This window comes from Triticum aestivum, chromosome 5B (genome assembly GCF_018294505.1).
Source record: "Triticum aestivum cultivar Chinese Spring chromosome 5B, IWGSC CS RefSeq v2.1, whole genome shotgun sequence".
Lineage (NCBI taxonomy): Eukaryota > Viridiplantae > Streptophyta > Magnoliopsida > Poales > Poaceae > Triticum > Triticum aestivum.
This window is the reverse complement of record NC_057807.1, coordinates 190,417,643-190,436,321: the sequence shown is the minus strand read 5'-3', so window position 1 is coordinate 190,436,321 and position 18,679 is coordinate 190,417,643. Positions and strand designations below refer to the sequence as shown.

The window sequence follows — 18,679 nt, the reverse complement described above, 5'->3', positions numbered from 1 at the left end:
AGCACAATTGATATTAATAGAATTTATAATAACATCATTGCAATCATGCTTTTTATTCAAGGAGCTATCATGAATCTCTTCATAAAGCACTTCATCACAATTTTCACATTCACGAATTTCAAGCAAAACCTCATAAAGATAATCTAGTGCACAAAACTCACTAGCAATTGGTTCATCATGGTTGGATCTCTTAAAAAGATTAGCAAGTGGATGAGGATCCATAAACTTTTAGCAAGCGAAGATGCAAGCAAAAAGAGACGAACGGAAAAAGGGCGAATAAAACGGCAAGGGTGAAGTGGGGGAGAGGAAAATGAGAGGAAAATGGCAAATAATGTAATGCGAGGGATAAGAGTTTGTGATGGGTACATGGTATGTCTTGACTTGTGCGTAGACCTCCACGGCAACGGCGCCATAAATCCTTCTTGCTACCCTTGGTTTTTCCCTTGAAGAGGAAAGGGTGATGCATCAAAGTAGCGTAAGTATTTCCCTTAGTTTTTGAGAACCAAGGTATCAATTCAATAGGAGGCTACACACAAATCCCTCATACAAACAAATAAGATTACCTAAACAAACAAATAAGAACCTTGCAACCAACGCGATAAAGGGGTTGTCAATCCCTTCACGACCACTTGCAAAAGTGAGATCTGATAGAGATAATAATAAGATAAATATTTTTGGTAGTTTTATGGTATAGATTGGAAAGTAAAGATTGCAAAATAAAATAGATCGGAAACTTATATGATGGAAAGTAGACACGGAGGCCATAGGTTTCACTAGTGGCTTCTCCCAAGATAGCATAAGTATTATGGTGGGTGGACAAACTACTGTCGAGCAATTGATAGAAAATTGCATAGTTATGAGAATATCTTGGCATGATCATGTATATAGGCATCACGTCCGCGACAAGTAGACCGAAACGATTTTGCATCTACTACTATTAATCCACACATCGACCGCTATCCAGCATGCATCTAGAGTATTAAGTTCGTAAGAACATAGTAACGCATTAGGAAAGATGACATGATGTAGAGGGATAAACTCAATCAATATGATATAAACCCCATCTTTTTATCCTTGTGGCAACAATACAATACATGCCTTGCTGCGCCTGCTGTCACTGGGAAAGGACACCGCAAGATTGAACCCAAAGCTAAGAAGTTCTACCATTGCAAGAAAGATCAATCTAGTAGGCCAAACCAAACTGATAGTTCGAAGAGACATGCAAAGATAACAAATCATACATAAAATAATTTAGAGGAGATTCAAATATTGTTCATAGATAATCTTGATCATAAACCCACAATTCATCGTATCTCGAGAAACACACCGCAAAAATAATTACATCGAATAAACCTCCAAGAAAATCGAGGAGAACTTTGTATTGAGATCCAAAGAGAGAGAAGAAGCCATCTAGCTAATAACTATGGACCCGAAGGTGTGTGGTAAACTACTCACACTTCATCGGAGAGGCTATGGTGTTGATGTAGAAGCCCTCCGTGATCGATTCCCCCTCCGGCGGAATGCCAGAAAAGGCCCCAAGATGGGATCTCATGGGTACAGAAGGTTGTGGCGGTGGAAATAGGGTTTCGTGGTGCTCCTGGATGCTTTCAGGGTATATGAGTATATATAGGTGAAGGAAGTCGGTCAGGGGAGCCACGAGGGGCCCACGAGGGTGGGGGCGCGCCTACCCCCCTGGGCGCACCTCCCTACCTCGTGGCCGCCTCATTTGTTCCTTGATGTCCACTCCAAGTCTCCTGGATTCCGTTTGTTCCAAAAATAACTCTCCCGAAGGTTTCATTCCGTTTGGACTCCGTTTGATATTCCTTTTCTGCGAAACACTCAAATAAGCAAAAAAACAGCAATTTGGGCTGGGCCTCCGGTTAATAGGTTAGTCCCAAAAATAATATAAAAGTGTATAGTAAAGCCAATTAAACATTCAAAACAAATAATATAATAGCATGGAACAATCAAAAATTATAGATACATTGGAGACGTATTGGCACTCACATGTATGATCTCTAAACTAAGCAGATGGCATTGAATATTGTATATATGATGTTTAAACTAAGCAATGCAAGACACCATATGCATGATATGAGAAACATAAACATTGCAAGTTAGAGCATACACCTATGGTGGGATATAGTATTGGTCATCTGTCGAGATATATGCTTCAACAGGTACCATTGCCTGCTCTAAAGACCTTGTTTTCACTCCAGATTTTTCCATAACTGGCTCAAATGGCTGATACACATGAAGAGTAGTTCAATATACATAGACTGTCGACAAATGGAATACGTAATGAAAAAAAGGATGGCATGAGATAATTCACATATATGATACTTGGCTACATGGCGGTTCATAATTCACATATATGATAACTGACTAAAAACATGGCATTGCATAATTCACATATCTGATATAGAAAGCAAACAGGAGGCATTCACACAAAGCATGTCTAATCTAAGCAGATGGCATGGAAATGCAAGACACCATATGCATGATATGAGCAATATAACCCTTCTAAGTTAGAGCATAAACCTCGGGGGGGGGGGGGGAATACAACTGGTCATCTGTCTCTGAATCCTCCTCTTAGGAGCTATCAGTAACCAACAAGAAATCTGCATCGACAGGTAGCACTGACTGCTCAGAAGACCTTGTTTTCACTCTAGATTTTCCCATGACCGACTCAAATGGCTGATGCATAGAAAGAGTACATGAATGTACAAACGTTATTGACAAATGGAATACATTATGAAAAAATAGTGTGGCATGATACAATTCACATATACAGTGACTGGCTAAACATGATGGAATTGCATGATTCATATATATGATGATTGGCTAAAGAATATAGAATTGCAAAATTCACATATACTCCCTATGTTCCTAAGTATTTGTCTTTTTAGAGATTTCAAATGGAGTACCCCATACAGATGTATATAGACATATTTTAGAGTGTAGATTCACTTATTTTGCTCCATATGTAGTCACTTGTTGAAATCTCTAAAAAGAAAAATATTTAGGAACGGTGGAAGTATGATATAGAAACCAAATAGGTGGCGTTCACACAAAGCAAATCTAAACTAAGTTGATGACATATAGGATGTATAAATTAAGCAATGCGAGGCGCCAGATGCATGATAGGACCAACATCAGCATGCCAGGTTAGAGCAAACACCTTAGGGGGTAAATAGGAGTGGTCGGCTCCCTCTGAATTGCCCTCTGAACAGTTATCTTTCTTCGGAATACAATCTGGAATGGGGGGAGGGGGCCCCCACTTCGCCCACCATGGAGCGGCATCTGCATGACATTATATTCCCACACATCGGTCTTCTCTTTTTCTCTACATGTTCAGTACGATTGTGTAAAATAACTGACATGCATAAATAAAAAAACATAGTTAGATTATGTAAGGCCTAAGGGGTGCAAGGAGAAATCAAGACTGATGGTAGCAAATGAGTGGATAGATCCAAAACTAATGATAGCAGGCAGATGATAGCTTCCATTTAAAAATAGACGATGGATCATCTACTGTTTGTTGCCCACCCAACATGAACCACATAGAAGACCCTAGATGAACCAGATAGTAGACAGATACTATTTTTTGCTGCCTCGATATGTGCCCCACAGGAATTTTAAAACTCAAGCTTGAACATTAGTTTGGACCTAACTCAGAGTCTAAGAGGTGAACAGGACGAAAGTAGCAGGTAAAAATAACCGATGTATATGGTAAGCAGACACGAAAGAGTGCGACCTCTCTTCCGGAACTGTGTAGTCCTCAGGTTCATCTGCTCAGTTAATGATGGTAATGCAGTTGGCATGGCTGCCGGCAATGGGGAAGATGATCTGAGGCGGCAAAAGAAGGTCTGCAGGGGGAATCTCTGCTGCAGTGAACGCTTATTTCGATGGTGCACCTCAGGTGGGGTGGATGACGACACGGCAGGAGTAGGAAAACACACAGAGTTTTCTTAGACACCTATCTGAAAATGAAGTAAATCCGTAAGGGCTCCTTAAAATTGGAGGATTCTAAAAATGCAGGGATAGGAAAAACACAGGAATAGGATAGGAATGCACGTGCAAAACAGAGCATTTGCAAACATAGGATTTCTGTCAACCTGGGTGTTTGGTTCACATGAATTGGAAGAACACATGAATGGAGAAACATGGTCAAATTAAAGTCAAACCACATTAAAATGTAAAATAAGAATCTTATTATGCTAGTAATGCACTTAGTCCTGTTCTTCATGCATATTAATTTGAAAAGGACGTCCAAGTGGATATTAAAATTCCGACGTTCTTTCTTTGAAAGAGACACCAAAGGAAAAAATCCTCTAGTTTTGCTTTGCTCCATTCCTTCTAACTAAATGCATGAATAGTAGTACCATAGTAAAGTTTCTAGTTCCTATGTTTTCCTTCACTTTTTCTTTGAACGAGTGGTGATTCTAGTAGGCAGTGTTCAACAGGCTGAAGCCTGCCCTCGAAATATTTTGTGAGATTAGATTTGGTCCACATGAATATCATATAATGGATATCTTGCTAAACCGATTCAAATTGTGGTTCAAAAGAGCATTTAGTTTTCTCCCTATTAACTTTGTGACCACGATTCATTTATTTCTAGATTTGCAACTGCTTTGAACCAAAGGATCCCTGAGGGATCGACATGAATGTAGAGTAACAAAGTGATGCGATGAGTGCACAACCTCTTTGGCATAGCCTTGTCGACCTCAACATCATTGGGTTGGACGTGGAGGATGGTGATGCTGGTGTGACTGTCAGAGGCGGGGAAGAAGATCTGAGGCCTCTAGGGACGCCGCCGAGGGTACTGCTCCGATCCACTGTGATGGATGGTTCCGTCCTTGGAGTAGCTCAGGTGAGGTGTACGACGGTAAGGCAGAAGCAGGACAAGATAGACAACGTTAATCTAAAATGGGAGTCTAATAGCATCTGCAATAGATGATGTAAAATACACCACCAAAAAGTGCTAGACGTAAAATGCATCAGTTGCACTGTGGCCGCTCCGACAGATCCTGTGAATACTATTGACTCCGGACTTAGTTGAAGAAACTAAACTTTACAGTCAAAACTAAATTTTACTTTCGAAACTGAATTTTACTAATGAAATTGATTGAACTGCCATAGAAGTATAGGGCTTTCGAGCACTGGTAGCATAAAAGCAGTGATCTAAATCAGCAGCCGCTCGAGCAGGGAACGCACTAGCAGAGAGCAGCTCATGTAGCAGCACCAGGAGTGAGTGCTAAAGCAGCAACTCCTGTAGCTGATGCAGATCGTGCAACAGCAGCAGCGCGAGCGAGAGCAAGAGCAGAGCAGAGCAACAACATGAACGAGAGCAAGAGCAGAGCAGCAGCACAAACAAGAGCAAGAGCGGAGCAGCAGCGTTACTGACAGCAAGAGCAGAGCAAAGCAGCAGCATGAACAAAAGCAAGAGTAGTGCAGCAGCGCGATTGACAGTAAGAGTAGAGCCACAGTGTGCGAGAGAGCCAGAGCAGCAACAACAGCGGCGTGAGCGAGAGCCGGAGCAGCAACAGCTATTGCTGGTGTGGATGCCTCGCTGAGGAAGCAACAACATGGGGAGAGACGCCATGGAGGAAGTGGCCGGTGACGGCGCTGTCGATGGAGACCCGCCATGGCTGCTCGGTATCGAGCACCGATAGCCCGTGCGATCTAATAAAAGATAAAATGCAGCAGTGAGTGCAGAACCTCCTTGGTGGTGCCGAGTAGGCCTCAGCTTCATCGGAGGAATTGGTGAGGGTGCTGCGAGTCCGGTGGGGTAGGTCAAGACGATGCAGTGGGGATGGAGGTGGCACGATAGACGAGGCAAATGTCGGGGTGGCTCCTTGGAGGTGGACGACGAGATCGACGACGGATCCTCATCCGGTGCGGTGGATGAGGGACGTTGAGTTGTTTTTGTGGACGACGTCGTCGGGGAAGAGTCTCGGGCTGGGCAGCGTTTGGGAGGCCGACAGAGGAGCGTGGGGTTTCGCGGGTTTTGGCGGCCTCGGTGTATGAATGGTGGGGGGGCGAAGTGGAAGGTAGGGGGAACCATGGCTTAGGGACGCGCTTGTCTGAAATGTTGGGTAAGTTATGAACGTACCCCCACTGGTTTTGACCACGCGACATCGAGGCGACATTTCTGGATGAGGGGTAGAAGGGGGATTTCACGTGTCTGGGCTACGGGACCGATTTCAGATGAGGAGGGAGTTTTCGCGCGCGTCGAAATTTCGGAATAACAAGGCATGGCGCGGGTTGAATAGGTGGGAGTTTCGCAGCAGAAGAGACAAAAGATACTCGAGCTTGAAAATTTCGGGATAACAAGGCGCGGATTTCATGTTTGGCAAAACAAACTTAACGTGTACAAAAAAGTCAATTCATACAAGACACAAGAGAGTCATGTCCCCTTTTACTATATTGCTATAAATGCCATTGAAAAACTAAAAGAAAAATGTAATTTTTTTGGAAGAACAAGATTAGACTCTATAGTACCAAATCAATTCGCACTTCCCTCAATAAAAACAAAACACAAATCAATTCCCACCACAAGAAAGAGTCATGTCTCTTTTTATATGATTACAAATGCCAGGTTCTCGAATTTCAATTTTTGAATCCACGTTATGCTGAATTCAAATATATCGTTAGGTGATCTAGCGGTTTATAATGGATGTAGTCCTAAATTTTGATCTTCCATCTTATATGAACATTTTAGTCCACCCTATTTTGTTACTAGTAATAGAATAATATTCTGTTACCTTCGGTACGTGATGCAGCTAGCCGATGACCAAACCTCACCCCCCAAAAAAAGCCCACCCCGCCTCCTGACCTCCAGCATCTCCAAGATCCCGATCCACCCACCCACAACTCCCATTGCCGCCGGTGTCCCGCTTCCAGGCGTCGTCGCCAGCCTCCTCCTTCTACGTGTCGCCGCGGGCCTCCCGCTTCCACGCGTCGTCACCGGCCTCCTCCTTCCACGCGTTGTTGCCAGACTCCTCCTTCCACGCGCCACCGCCAGCCTCCCCCTTCCACGCGCCGCCGTCGCCTCCCTCTTCCACCCGCCATCGCAGGCTCCTCGGCTTCCACCCGCCCTCGTGGCATACTTGCTTCCACCAGCCGCCATCGAAGCCACCCCGGCACCTCCATCGCCGCCACACGCGACGCGCCTCCTCCCAAGGATGCGGTCGCCCCCCCCCCCCCCCCCCCCCCCCACCCCTCCTGCCGGCGACACGCCCACTCCTCCCGACGATGTGTCCCGCCGCCTCAACATGCAGGCCATTCACCTCCGCCACCCTAGACCGTTCACCTCTGCCACCACTGCCTGTTCAACGTGGCCTCGACAACCCGGCGCATGAACACCCTCTGTCAACTCCAATGCGACTTTGTTTGTCTCAACTTCAAAACATGTTCAGTTCAGAACTTGACATGGAGGGTGTACTGATGATACCTAGCCGAATGAAGCTCTGAGCTATATCCTGAGGTTTGTCTAATACTATTTGTATCTTCATTCAAATCCAACATTGTGATTCTTATCCAAAATTAAGTAGCTGAATTTCAGTGCACAATTGTATAATGTCTGATCAAGCAGATTTAGGTCTTGCCATGAGCTGCTAATTGTCTCTCCTGGGACATTTTAATTCTGAATTAGAATATTGAAATAATAAAATGCATGTTATACTAAATTAAATCTTTCCAACTAACACTCCACTTCACATACATTTTTATTGATGGTGGTTCTTCTGTTTCTTCCACATTTTACGATAGTGAGTGGTGACAGTTTAGTGCCAAAATGTTGGTTCTCTTGTTTTTGGCACATTCTGTAGTATATGTCTTTTTTTGCTGGTGAGCCAGTGTCGCTACTGAACTTTTTTCTCCCGTTTCTTGCACATTCAGTTACGTAATGCCTTTGTAGGGCCATCAAAGATCGCCTAGCTCCATGGCCATCTCATGGCAAAGCGAAATGGTGCAGTGCATGTTCGCTAGCTCTCTTTGTTTTCTTTTTCGTTCCTAGCTACCACGGCATCGCTTGGTTTTACTGCTTTTAGAAAGAGTTCAACTAAAATATTCTAAGTAGTTCAAATACAAGAGTCGAGAAAAGTACATAATTTTGACAAAGCGGGAACAGAGTTTTGACAAAGTGGGAAGAGAGTAGTTCAGGTACTAGAGCACTCCACCAAAAAATAGTGTTTTATTAGGTTGATAGGGGAAGAGAGTAGTCTGGGATAGCAAGTTCATTGCACAAAAAATGCTGTGAAGTTCATATGAAGTACGAACAACTAGGTAGAAAGGTTTGCCCAAAAAATACCTTGGCCAATTCATATGGCAGACACCCTACATAAATGTTTTTTCCTTTGTCCACTCCTCTTCCCCATGAGCTCTAGCGCTGGGGTAAGTACTGCAGTTTAGAAATCATCTTCTATTCTCCCAAAAAATAAGTTTTTCTTCTAAAGGTTGAAGTGAATGGGCTACGAAGCTTTATAAGAAATTGTTTTATTTCCGTGTCTACATTCCATAGTAGAAGGTGCATCATGGTAAAAGCTAGGTTTGGTGTGTAGCCTAGAGTACATGAGAGCCTCATGTTCTCTGAACATATTTAGTGCAAGTTTTGCTTCTGAAAACTGACATTCTTCATCATGTACTGATCCGTTTAACCTGTGGATGTGTTTAAAAAACAAATGTTTGGCATGTACTGAAAATGCCTTGAAAATGAAGAGTAAATAGCATCAGTGAGTTATAGTACCTAAATTGTAGAAGTTCATTGACAGAAAAATATCAGCAGAAGTATCGTGTTAGTTCATGTTTAGATGTCGGGCAAGCTAAAAAATTAGAGCTCGAGAAATAAAAATACGTGAACCGCTAGGAAGGTTGCTGGAAACAAATTCTCTGTTAGTTCACCAGTCCGTTCATGATAAGATATTCTATGGAACATTTGCAAACAGTACAGATTTTGTTTTTGGATGTTTTCCGTTGATCTGTGCTCAAGAAACATGAGAGTCCTATTGATTATTAGTGAGAGTACAAGCTCACAGTTTGCAAGCCTTTTGTGATTCTTAAGTGATCAGAGAGAGTAGCATAGAAAAACGTTGTTGTGTTCTGGATGACAAAGAACACATGCGACAATAAGTCCAGGTATTTCTACATGAGGAGTACACAATTACTTTTACTGAGAGTTCACTTGAATCCTTGATAGCTACTGGCCATATGAACTTAACCCACAAAAATGTGCAAAAAAGAACCATTTTGTACTACAATTAGTATGATGTGTAATGTTTTATTTTTTGCTACCCTAGCATTGAATTAGCACAACATTTTCAAAAGCTGCACTCTCATTATTTATTTCTTGTACTGTTAATTTTATTTTGAGAACCGAACTTGTACAGGGTACATGAGTTCCAATAGTAGCTTTCGTTGCAAAAAAATTACATAATCAAGCATTCTTGCTGTGTTACCTTTCTTTCCAGATATATAGATTGCCAGTTTTGAATCCGATTCTCAAATAGACAATCATAATTCTATTGCCAGTTCTGAAATAAAGAAATGTATGAGTAACAGTACCATAACAGCACCAAAACGAATCCTCATCATTGGTAACTTACTGGCTTTGATCTTCCAGGGCAGTATTATGTGATCCTTGGTTTACTTACAGGTAGGCTATCAGTTCAAACCTAACACAAAAACTCCTTGCTTGGCATTTGAGCTCTTGTTTTCTCAAGACTAGTACTAGTACATGTTATTTCACTATGTATTCTTTCCTCAATCCACAGAGAAATGTGCGAATAGTTCGATGTGTGTTGGAGAGATAGTTTTGTTTTATATATCATAAGAAGAAAAGATCATGTTTCCTAAGGGGAAAATCAAAAACATTATTAGCAACTCGCTATGTATTCTACCATCAGTTCTGTGTGTATTAGAGAGAGGGTTCGGTGTCTCATTGTTTTCCCTTTCCCAGAAAAAATGTTTTATTTCAGATTAGGAACATTGTATTTACAATTTTTAAAACAAAGAACTAATAAGGTCATATAAGTTCAAAAGACAAAGCGTTGAAAGTTCAACCGAAAGCTCTCACCACTTTCCTTTCTATTTCCTGATTATTGTAGGACATTTCAAGCACTGAGCAAAAGGGATTAGGATAAATTGCAGAAGTAGTTGTGGGATGCTTAAGTTCTTTTGACTTTCCTTTCTCTCATTCTTCATGTACCGACGAGTTGTTTCATTTTTCTGGTTTCAAAAGTAGAAGGGGAAGATGTAGAGGGTGGACTACTCAGGGCTTTGCTGCTGGAGTCGTGGTGTATTCATGAGCTCCTGTAGAGCTACCGATCCAGCGAGCCGCTCATGTCGATGAAATGCATGCTAATTAATTCCCTTGAAAACGCCATTGGTGACCTCATTCTTCTTTCTTGACAGGAAACAAGAGGGAGTGTCAACACTGATACAGGGAGATGCACACCAAACCTGCCGCCCGAGGCCGTGTACCGTCGCAGCGCCCCTTCCCCAGCCATCGTGAGGTACACCCTGCTCAAAATTTCTCCTCTCCAGCTCCCGACTGTAAAGTTCTTTGTGCCTCCATTCGAACTGTCATTTTATTTTGAATTAAACTACGGGTGCTCTTGATTCAGACCTGAGGGAAGAAAGCAAGAACCTTTCTTTCGTAGGCCGTCATAATGGATCGGTGTCAGTGATAATAAACAAGTCATTAGGCAAGAAAATTCATTGGATAATGAATTAGATGTTCTAGGACCTTCACAGGTTGTACCTGGAATTAGGCGAGCACATTTGTTGGATAATGAATTAGGCGACCAGCAGTCCAACCCGGCCGCCCCAAGCAGTTCACCGTTGCAGCTACTAGGCGATTGCGTCGAGCCTCCTGCCACTGCCGGTGGGGCTTCATCGTCGCACTTCCCATACCGTTCACCGCCGCCACACCGGGTCGTTCAATGACACAACCCGAAGTAGTTCGACCCTGCAGCTCAGGAGGCACACACTTCGCCCCTCTGTCCCAGGAGAGCAGTACATCTCCTTGTGCACGAGTAGTCCATTGCCAATGTACATAGATGAGAGGAATTCAGTTCAGGAAGATTAAAGGGTAATGTTTAGAGATGAGGCTGAGGGATCTTGTTCAACTCCCATCACCCTTGTTTGGTTTAATGAATACTTGATCTTTTACTAGAAGTTCAAAACAAGATGTAGAAATTCACGTTTCCTATGTATATAAGTTGTAGAAGTTGATGCTTAATGTTCTAGTTCGTGCTCCTCTGCAGGTCAACCTCCTGGGATACACGAAGTTTCAGTTCGTCGAGAGGCTTCTTGGAGGTTCAAAACATTTCACTTCACCTTTTTAGGCTTTTTCAATACATCTTACAAAGTGTGTTTCCTTTCATCATTTTTGTCTACTTAAAAAGAAGTGCAGAAGCTTGAGGAAATACCCCAAAGTTATGTGTGCCCTCAACACTCTTCTACATGCTTGTTCTAATGCTTATGAGAATTATTCTTCAAGGTCATAATTTGGAGCTAGATAACTTTTCATAGATGATTGTACTGAAGCTAGGTGTTTAACAGAATTATTTCTCATAAGTTCGCAAATCACCTATTGGTTTGGGTTACATCTCATCCACATCAGTTCACGAAAGAAGTTGGAACTTGCATCTATATTTATGTTTCCAGTTACCTTCGGTTAATTGTAAACTTGTCTAATTGTAGCTTACTAGTACTAAACTTTTGTGCCTGTGCTACCTTTTGTAGATAGTTTTTGCCATGTGCTTCTGTTGAACTTGTGTGTGGTTGCTTTTGAACTGTTCCTTAGTGATAATTCCTGGAATTTAAACTAAACACACATGTGATGCTCAGTTGCAGATTGTATATTATGGCAAAGACTCTATTTCAATGGGAGGTTCAACCAGAGGAGTTCAAAACACAAGAACTCTAGGAGCTCGCAAAACAAAATCTACTATGAGAGTTTGCACTTGTGTGTGCAGTGCATGTGTTAGGTGTATGTTTTTTCGGTATGATCTGGACACTGAAGAAAGAAAACACAAGGACTCGGTCCATGTATAATTTTCTACTGTTTTTGCACTAAAATCTTTGGTCTGAAATGTATGAGTTTTGTACAATTTTTGGTTTTGTATGTTGTAGCTGTAACATGTGACTTATAGCACCACTGTTTATTGGAAGAAAAATCCAATTACAGCCTCTGCAGTTACATTATTGTGGAATTTTTTACTGTGAATATCATACCTCTAAAAATTTATTGCACAAAAAGAACTTTAGTGGTTATTTTTGAGAAGTACAAACTCTCTGGTACTGTAAGTTTGAGTGGAAGCTCCCAGTATATGATGGATGTGGGAGTCATTTTCACATTCACTGTTCAGTGCTTCTCTTTGTGTAATGTTTTATGTTTTTAAGTGCTCGTTGGAAATTTATGTTCCTAGTAGTGCTCGTTGAAAATTTCAACCGCCACGCGGTGCCCAAGGCCGCAGGCTGTTAGGTCCCGTGACGCTTCGCACTTGCCCTTTCGCCTCTCTGCTCAGCCAAGTCCGGGCGCGCCATGGGCCCGGGAGGTACTGTCGGCATTCTGGAACGGGGGTCCCCAGACTTGCCTGCCTGCGGCCTGTGGCGTGGCTCAAAGAAGGCCCAACACAGCCCATCTTCATCGACACAAGCTCAAGACCCTCGCGAGGGGCCAAGCCTCGCGGGGCGGACGACAAGGAGCTTCCTTAGGCACGACCTCATCAGGCAGGCTCATGAGGAGGCGAAGAGTTCAAGGCGGGGTACCTCGCGAGGTGCCCATGACGCAAGCCATGACGACCAAGGGCGCCAGTCGGACGCCAGCCAGCGCAGTGTCCTCCCTTTCCTCTTTGGTGCAAAGGGAGCAAGCGCAGGCAAGAGCATCAAGCAAAGGCATCCGTTTTGGTGCAAGAAGAGCTAGACCAGCCCAACGGCCGGGAGGAAGTCATTGTGGAGCCCAAACAGGCGTCACCACCAGAGCCTTTGGCAGACGAGGACGTAGTCAGGATAAGTGTACCCGCTGTTCCCCTTCAAAATGGCCAATTGTTGGCGCCCTTCCCGCTCAATATTAGGGAAGAGGCCCAGGGCCTTTGCCTATAAATAGGACTAGCCACCCCTTGGGTAAAAGGGAAGAGAGACCGGATCAGGAATCCAAGAGTCAGAACCAAGTAGCACCAGCCAAGAGCAGACCCTCGCGAGGCTGTTCTTCCTTGTATTGTTCATCATCAGCCCGAGAGGCAATTCACCACACCACACACTGGAGTAGGGTTTTACACCACAATGGTGGCCTGAACCAGTATAAACCTTGTGTCTCTTGTGTTGTTCTGTTTGGTAGTTTAGGTCCTAGCGATTCGGCGAAGAGCAATGTCACGCCCAAGATGCGACCCTATCCTAAAGGAACTCGAAGGTCCCACCAAGGATAGAAGCGCATCTTGAAGACGCTTTTGCAAGGTGGATATCATTACATCAACATTACATAATAGATGGGAATACATACAAAAGGCATACAATGTCACACAAATACAACATCATCTTACATAAGAGCACCATCCGACTACGGATGAAACACAAACAGAAGCTCAAACAATATCCACCCTGCTAGCCCAGGCCGCCGACCTGGAACCTATCCCCTGATCGAAGAAGAAGCAGAAGAAGAACTTCAAAACAAGCAAACGTCGCTCTCGCCTCATGATCATCGCATAACCTGTACCTCCAACTGTTGTTGTAGTAATCTGTGAGCCACGAGGACTCAGCAATCCCATTACCATGGGTATCAAGACTAGCAAAGCTTAATGGGACAGGAAGGGGTAAAGTGGTGAGGTTGCAGCAGCGACTAAGCATATATGGTGGCTAACATACGCAAATGAGAGCGAAGCAAAGGAACGGTCGTGAAGCTAGAAATGATCAAGAGGTGATCCTGAACTCCTACTTACGTCAAACATAACCCAAAAACCGTGTTCACTTCCCGGACTCCGCCGAGAAGAGACCATCACGGCTACACACACGGTTGATGCGTTTCAATTCGGATCTGGTGTCAAGTTATCTACAACCGGACATTAACAAATTCCCATCTGCCACATAACCGCGGGCACGGCTTTCGAAAGATAATACCCTGCAGGGGTGTCCCAACTTAGCCCATGATAAGCTCTCGCGATCAACGAAGGATATTCCTTCTCCCAGGAAGACCCGATCAGTCTCGGAATCCCGGTTTACAAGACATTTCGAAAATGGTAAAACAAGACCAGCAAAGCTGCCTGATGTGCCGACAAATCCCGATAGGAGCTGCACATATCTCGTTCTCAGGGCACACCAGATGAGCAAGACGACGGGTTGGCATAGACCCTGGTTGCCCAGGGAGCGCCGGACATCGCTCAGGTTGGACCAACACTCGAAGGAGCACTGGCCCGAGGGGGTAAAATAAAGATGACCCTCGGGCTCCGGAAACCCAAGGGAAAAAAGGGCTAGGTGAGGCAAATGGTAAAACCAAGGTTGGGCCTTGCTAGAGGAGTTTTATTCAAAGCGAACTGTCAAGGGGGTCCCATAAATCACCCGACCGTATTAGGAACGCAAAATCCGGGAACATAACACCGGTATGACGGAAACTAGGGCGGCAAGAGTGGAACAAAACACCAGGCATAAGGCCGAGCCTTCCACCCTTTACCAAATATATAGATGCATTAATTAAACAATAGATATTGTGATATCCCAACATAATCCTGTCCACCATGGGGCAATCTTCAACTTCACCTGCAACTAGCAATGCTATAAGAGGGGCTGAGCAAAGAGGTAACATAGCCAAGCAACGGTTTGCTAGGAAGGGTGAAAAAGGTTAGAGGCTGACATGGCAATTTGGGAGGCTCGATAGAACAAGATGATAGGTAGCGCAGCATAGCGATAGAACGAAGCAATTAGCATGGCAATGATAGTAATGAGATCCAGGGTAGCGGTCATCTTGCCTGAAATCCCGCTAGGAAGAAGAACGAGTCCACGAAGAAGATGAACGGGAGTAGTCGAACGAATCCTCACAATCGCAACATTACCGGAACTAAGAAGCAACACCGGAAAGAAACAAACAACATGGTAAATGCACAAGCATAAACATGGCATGATGCACAATCAAGTATTATGCATGTCCGGTTTAAAGAGGCATGGCATGGCAAAGTGCAACAAGCAATACTACAAGTTAAGTGGAGCTCAATATGCAACGAGTTGCATATTGACAAAACACCACATTCGAGTTATTTAGTTCGCTCTCGTTTAGGTACACAACAATATTCAATGTTGTTAAACATGGCAAGGGGTGTAACAAAAGTAAACTAACTATTTAGGCAAGTTTAAATGAGGCCGGAACAACAAACAACAATTCCGGAAAATCCTCATGAGCAATATTCAAATTTGGTACTGTTCTGCCCTAAAACATATTTTAATGTTGTTAAACAACGAAACAAAGTGCACCAAGTTAAACTAGGCATTTTTCCACCCCATTTACATATAAAGTTTATTAAAATCGGAGCAACGGTTATTTAGTTATGAAATAAATCTTTTTAGCATGGCATTTATGCAAATTTAATCAAACAGCAATTTAAACATTTTAAACATGGATGAAAGTTGCACATTATGAAACTAGATACAATTCTAAGCATTTTACATGTCTAAATCATTTTAATCCGATGCACGGTTAATGAGTTATTACATGCATGATGTGCAAGGGCTTTTCTGTAAAACTGTAAATCCGGGATAAATTGCAAAATCGCTGGACAGAAAAAAACAGGTTATGGGCCAAAACTGGAGGGGCTAGGGGAGCGGCTCACATTGGGCCTCATGGACCGGCTGGGGAATGTAGAGGCGCTGAGCCTTGGCGTGCTGGATGCGACCCAGGCGCGGGTCAACGCGCGGCGACAACGTGCACTCGTTCTCTGCTCGGAGGAGGACGAGGCAGAAGGCAGGGGGTGATGCAGGGGAAGCAGAGGCGCGGCAGGACTGCGGCGCGGCAGGGAGCTCGGCGGACGGGGTCGAGCTGAAGGAGCTCGGGGCCTCAGGTGCAGGAGCAGAGGAGGAGGCCTCGCGACGAGAAGTCAACGCGGGCGCCTGGCTCATCCTCGAAGCAGAGGAGGAAGGGGCGCGACAGTAGGAGGAAGGAAGCGGCGGCGCTGGAGGGTCCTGGTGGCCGGATTCGGCGACGCGGCGGGGCAGACGAGGTCCTGGTGGCGCTCAGGCAGAGGTGGGGAAGGCCATGGCGCTGGAACCTTGCTGGAACGAGCGAGTCCCTGCCCGACGAAGAGGAAGCGGAGGCCGGCGCGACGAGAAGCAGGGGACGCAGCGGCGGCCTGATGCGGCTGGGACTCCGGTGAAGGGCTGCGCGACGGGGAGGGTCTTGGTGGTCGGGGCCCTGGGCGGAGGAGGTGAATCTGGCGAGGCAAGGTCTTGGCGGCGGCGAATTTGCCGGTGTCGGGGACGAGGTGCTCGGGGAGCCCCTCGGGGCGAGAGGAGGCTGGCGTGGTCTTCTCCCGATGGAGCAGAGGCAAGGGAGGAGCAGAGCTTGGGGCGGAGATGGCGCCTAGTCGCCGGAGACGCGTGAGATGCTTTTGTTTGCGGGGACGGACGAGCTCGGGCTGCAGCCATCCATGGCGACGTCATGGGGCTCCTGTTCAAACAACAGAGAGATAGAGGAATGAGAGGGAGATAGATAGAAGCAGGAGGGAAAGAGAGCAGGGATCTCAGGGCACTCATCTGCTGGTGGTGCTCGTAGGCGGAGGGAGCTCCGATGGGGATTGGCCGGCTGGGGAAAACGAGGAAGGAGGAAGGAGCAAGCTGGTGGTTGGTTGGGGGATCGGGAGGGGAGATCCCGAGTGGGACTCGGTGGAGTGGCGGCGCGGAATAGGAAGGATGGGACAGCTGTCCTAAAAATTAGGGTTAGACTATTTATATAGCAAGTGGGTTTTGCTTAGGGGGTTAATCGAACCCTCCTATCAAAATCGAACGGTCGAGAAATATAGCTTAGGAGAGTCCAACAAAGAAAACGGAGATGTTTTATAGATGTTTGGGGATGATCCGGATCCAACGGTGACGACAGACCCGGTTCGGGTTCGGGCAAGTTTTTCGGACGCATGGAAGAGGGGGGTGAGATGGGTTAGGTGGTTTGACAAGAGGGAATGAAAAAACCCGGTTGGTCTCGGAACGGCCAACAAAAGCAAGGGGCGGCACAGCAACTACGAGCGGATGCAAGTTTTATGAAAACAAAGTCGATGCAAAGCGCATGATGCTATGAGATGAAATGCATGACATGAACAAACTGCAAAACAAAAGACAAAACCCAACCACGAAGGAAATATCATATCGCATCTCTGGAAAAGGCAAGAGTTGGAGTTACGAATATGGAAAGTTGTATTCGGGGTGTTACAACACTCCACCACTATGAGAGGATCTCGTCCCGAGATCTAGGATGGCACCGGAGGAAAAGGAAGATTAAGATAAGAGGTAAACTAAGTTGCTTGTTCGACAAACGAGTGAAACCATGAACCTTGAGAGGTTGAGCAAAGTGAAAGAAAGAAAACAACGAAGATGAACAATGTTGAAAGCACTCCATTAGAAAAGAGGAACAAGAGATACGACGAGAACCAAGAGGTTTAGTGATAAGATAGATATTGAAACCACTCCGGTTAAATCTAGATAGAGAAGGAATAAGATTGATATAATTTGGGCAGCACTCCGACTGAAAATGGAAGGAATTGAACATGAACTTGACAAGATGAGAGGATACTTGATGAAATCAACAACACACTGCCTCCGGAACTATTGAAAGAATGGCACAAGGGGTAAGAAAGATTTCAGACAACACTCCGGTTGAGAAGGGGGCAAAACTTGATAAGATGAAAGAACTTGAAGAGATGACACAACACTCCGGTTAAATGGATAAGCATGAAAAGAACACAATCCTCACAATTCGAGATGATGAGTGAAAAGAGCAACATCACAATGCCTTCGAAAGAAAGAATAGAAGATAGATCATTGGAATAACAGAATGTAGGAGAAAATGCAACTTCTGCCACAAATGAGCTTGGAAAGCACCCTTCCAGGAAGGTTAAAATGGAGTTGTTGGAAAAACCCACAACGAAACGAATAAGCTTGCAGTGGGCTTATGGAAAACGTCTCAAAATTATGAGGTGAAATTCTGCCACTAACAGAAACAATATATTGGATTGAGGTCAACAAAGAGACGAGAGACTTATTTCACCGGGAGGATAAATGAAGAACTTGGGGTCATTTATAAGCACCATAAATAGCAACATTCCTTAGGGAAGGCTTAAGGTGAAATATGACACAAGATAACTCCAACAACGAGGTTGATGGATTTAAAATACCTCATTCTTGACAACATATGAATCATGAAACATGAAGGAAATTGTGAAGAGTGACATAACACCACCTCAAAAGATAAGGTAGAAAGAATTGCACTTCGAAATGCAAGAAGAAGAATGCTTGAGCTCCTCAAAACAAAACATGTGTTGAGCACCATGTTTATTTTAGAGTATAGCTGAAAAGAATCCTTGACGAACCACCGTGTTGAGCCTCCATGAAGAACTCCGGTAATAAAAGGGTGATAAAAAGAAAGAGAAGTTGAAAACACAAGGTGAAGCCTTGTGATGATTTAGAAGGAGCTTCGCGATGA

The 18,679-nt window shown here is 44.5% G+C and overlaps 1 long non-coding RNA gene across 4 annotated transcripts; it reads left to right on the top strand.

Moving 5' to 3' along the window:
* Nucleotides 1–6,821: 6,821 nt before the first annotated feature.
* LOC123110992 (uncharacterized) lies at nt 6,822–12,137 on the top strand. Of its 4 annotated transcripts, none has more exons than XR_006453987.1 (4): nt 6,822–7,489; nt 10,414–10,514; nt 11,268–11,319; nt 11,854–12,137. It is a non-coding gene; the product is annotated as an uncharacterized lncRNA (long non-coding RNA). The 4 variants fall into 4 exon arrangements; XR_006453986.1 differs by having other exon boundaries at nt 6,824–7,489; nt 10,244–10,514; XR_006453988.1 differs by having other exon boundaries at nt 6,824–7,489; nt 10,241–10,514.
* Nucleotides 12,138–18,679: the final 6,542 nt, after the last annotated feature.